The sequence below is a fragment of the Pteronotus mesoamericanus genome, unplaced genomic scaffold, assembly GCF_021234165.1.
Source record: "Pteronotus mesoamericanus isolate MK-2021 breed Mesoamerican mustached bat unplaced genomic scaffold, CSHL_Meso_final contig_105, whole genome shotgun sequence".
Lineage (NCBI taxonomy): Eukaryota > Metazoa > Chordata > Mammalia > Chiroptera > Mormoopidae > Pteronotus > Pteronotus mesoamericanus.
The window spans coordinates 18,865,205-18,869,009 of record NW_026555006.1 but is presented as its reverse complement, the minus strand read 5'-3'; the positions used below and the strand labels follow the sequence as shown (position 1 = coordinate 18,869,009).

At 39.2% G+C, this 3,805-nt stretch overlaps 1 pseudogene; it reads right to left on the bottom strand.

Annotated features, from left to right (window-relative positions):
• Positions 1-395: 395 nt before the first annotated feature.
• Positions 396-2,258, bottom strand: LOC129069964 (proline-serine-threonine phosphatase-interacting protein 2-like; annotated as a pseudogene).
• Between the last annotated feature and the right edge of the window lie 1,547 nt (positions 2,259-3,805).

The following is a 3,805-nucleotide window of genomic DNA, read 5'->3' as shown; positions in this document are numbered from 1 at the left end:
ACATGCTGCCTCAAAGACAAAGGAGCTTCCTGAACAGGTTGATGGCTCAGACTCCTCTCCAGACATCCCTTTTCCCCATCCCACAAGAGTCAAGGCTCCAAATCCAGAGACTGTTCTGGATCAGGTAGCAAACACAATTTATTCACAACTTCAGTAAATGATAGAAAAGCGTCATTCTTGAGTCTGGGAGAATTTGTAAACTTCATTTAAAAACTGTAGAACTCTACTAACTTAAACTAAATGTCCACCATAAATTTAAAATAACAAAAAATTACAGTAAGAGTTCACATCAAAGTCTTCATGGTTGACATAACTTCTACAGATTTGGCTGCTCTTGAGTGCCTCCTTCCCTGCCATAGAGGCAGGAGCCAGAAAAAGTCCTGTTTTCATTGACGTTACTGGTAGATCAAACTGTAGTAATCAACCAAAGGATAATCCAGGTCACCTAGACAACTTTTAGGAATCGAGAAAAGTCCTCTCCTTACAAAGTTCACCTGGTAGCCTTTCCTGGTGGAGCTGCATTCTGTTGGAGGCGGTAGGAATTCACGTACATGATGGGGTGCTGGTAGAGTCTGTCCAATTTTTCATTGATTTACAAAGTACTCAATGTACTTCTCAGTGCTGCACATTTCTGAACTCTGATGAACTTCCTCATACATTTCATCACTGGTGATGCACTATTTTGACAGCTGATTGCTGTGTAGCCACTATCCAATCTAATGAAATTTTACTCGTTCATATTTTTGAGATTCAAACACCTCAGAGGCCTTGATGCGCGCACTCTACCACCATTCTCGGACCTTATCCAATATATTTTTGTGATACATTATATATGTTTGCTTATTTATTTATTTTTAAAGCAGATTCAATGCTATTTTATTTTATTTTTGTTTTATTTTTCAATTACAGCTGACATTCAATTTTGTGTGTGCATGTGTGAACATGTTTTTATTTTTTTTTAGTTTTTATTGTTGTTCAAGGACAGTTGTCTCCATTTCCACCCACCACCATTCCCCTCCATCCCACCTATCCCTGCCTTCTACCTTCAGATCTACCCTCTGTAGCTTTGTCCATGTGTCCTTTATACATGTTCCTTGAAGACACTTCCCCTGTTTTCTCCCATTATCTGTCTCCCTCATCCCTTCTGGTTACTATCAGTTTGTTTTTTATTTCAATGTCTCTGGTTATATTTTGAATGTTTGTTTGTTTTGTTGATTACATTCCACTTAGAGGTGAGTTCATATGGTATTTGTCTTTCCCTGCCTGGCTTATTTTACTTAACATAATGCTCTCCAGATACATCCATGCTGTCGCAAAGGATAGAAGCTCCTTCTTTCTCTCTGTTGCATAGTATTCCATTGTGTAAATGTACCATAGTTTTTCAATCCACTCATTTACTGATGGGCACTTAGGTTGCTTCCAACACTTAGCTATTGTAAATTGTGCTACTATGAACATTAGGGTGCATAAATTCTTTTGAATTGGTGTTTCAGGATTCTTAGGGTATAATCCCAGCAGTGGAATTGCAGGGTCAAAAGGCAGTTCCATTTTTAGTTTTCTGAGAAAATTCCATACTGTTTATATGGAATAAATGACCCCAAATAACTGCAGCAATTTTGAGAAAGAAGAACAAAGTAGGGGAGATCATGATACCTGATAGCAAACCTTTTCCAGTGTATTGATGTGCAGCATATACTATGTCTTGTGGAGTCTTCTGCTGCTGTCTTTAAAGTTGCCAGTTTCATAAAATGCTTTTCTTGTTGCTTTGAGTGTACCAGGTTGCCTTTCAGTGGACTGCCTGCTCTGGTCATCTTTGTCTTAGCATTTCTGCTCATAATTCTTTCACAGTTTCCTTGAATTGTAAGCTCTTTTGTTTATGGACAGCATCCATTATAAGTTCTCTCTTTTTCCATTGTAGCTTTTGCTTTTCCTTGAATTATCCTATCTTCCTGGCCTCTTCTCTTAGATTTTGTGCAATCTGACTATAACATTGTGCCACACTGTCTACCTGTTGCTTGAAGACTTCAAGTGTCTGCTTCAAGGTATTGATTTCAGGCTGTCCACATGGCTTCTTCCTAGAGAGGTTGAGCAGATCTTTGCCATATTTCTCTTCAGTTGATGCTCTTTCTTTTAAAAAGTCTTCAAACTCTTTGCATTTCCTTCAACCGTTGTTCAGATGTTGGATGCTGCTGTCCCTAGCCAATGGTTCTGAGTATGTACATATTCTTGAAGTTCCATTTGAACAGTGAGCAGGTCATGGCTGGCGCTTCAGCAGGTGCAGAGAGCAGAGCAGCAATGGTGCACCAGCAGCGAAGACTGGCAGTCACGGCCAACTCCAGAATCTCACCACTGGGCAGGAGAAAGAAATGTATTTTAAAGATTTAGTCTCTATTATTTCAGAAACCATAATTTGGATTAGGTGCATTTTTTGATATATTAGTAAAATAATTTATCTTCTTGAACGTAGCTCTCTCAGTCTCATATATCTTTTTAATTTCAACTGACCAACAGTTATAAATTTTTATTCATGCAATGCTTGCAAATAGAATGTATTCATAAATAATAAGTCATACATATTCATAAGTAATTATTGCCAAATTCAATAAATTATGTAAATTAGTATTTTAGTTTTTCAGGTTGTAACTAGTATTATAATATACTTCTTCCTATTACTTCTCAGTTTTACTTAGAAGTTTCTACTTGAAGCTAAAATCCTTCAAACTATGCTTGATGCTTCTCCAAGAGTCTTCCATGGGGGAAATGTTATTTGTTATTTTTAAGGTTTGTGGAATGCCTTATGAGCTTTATATTTTTTAAGATTTTATTTATTTATTTTTTAGAGTGGGGAAAGGAGGAGAAAGAGAGAGAAAAACATGATGTGTGAGACACATCAATTGGTTGCCTCTCGCTTGCCCCCACTCCACCACACAACCCAGGCATGTGCCCTGACTCCGAATTAAAACTGCAAAGCTTTAGTTTGCCAGTGGAAGGCCAGTCAGGGCCTTAGATGAACTAGAAAATTCAGCCTGATCTCTGACCTTTGAGAGTTTACAACTGAAAGCAACATGACTCACTTTTTATTCTCTCTCTCTCTCTCTCTCTCTCTCTCTCTCTATATATATATATATATAGTCTCCCTGAAATATATAATCAGGGGGTCATTTATCTCAGTGCTACCACTATCTGAAGAAGAGCCTTTCTGAAAGGAAAAAAATGAAACATGAAACAAAACAAAAAATTCTTAGAGTTTATTATCTTTGGGGAAGCCCGGTCAATGCTAGGGCCTATGGCCCATGCTCTGAATCACTGTTCTCTAATTATAGGAAAGCCCTGCACCTTAGAGTCAGTTTAACTTGACAGTAGGTATGTTCTGTCTTGTCTCCTGCTCCCTCGCTGTTCCATTTCCCTTTCTCTTTGCTAATATAGGCATTTGGGATCTTCCCATTTTACCTCCCTGCCTATCTTGGCCCCTGCGGTGGCTCTGCCTGAACTCAGGCCTTCTCTCTATTTCTCCCGACCATGGGAACTACCTCGACGGTGGCTCCAGTTTCCAGTTCCCTCTCCGATATCCTTCACCAAGCCAGTGCTAATGTAAAGCTAATTGAATCAATCATATCACCCTCTGGTTTAAATCTGTAGTGGATGCCCAATTACCTTCATAACTGCGTAAGAGCTCCTCAGCATGGCACACAAGGCCCTCGTTCACTGGTTCGTGCTACCTAGAGACCAAGTAGGAGAGCAGCTAAGGAAGCTGAGAGCTATGCATTAGACTTGTTTACAACTACAGGCCAGGCAAAGGGGGCAT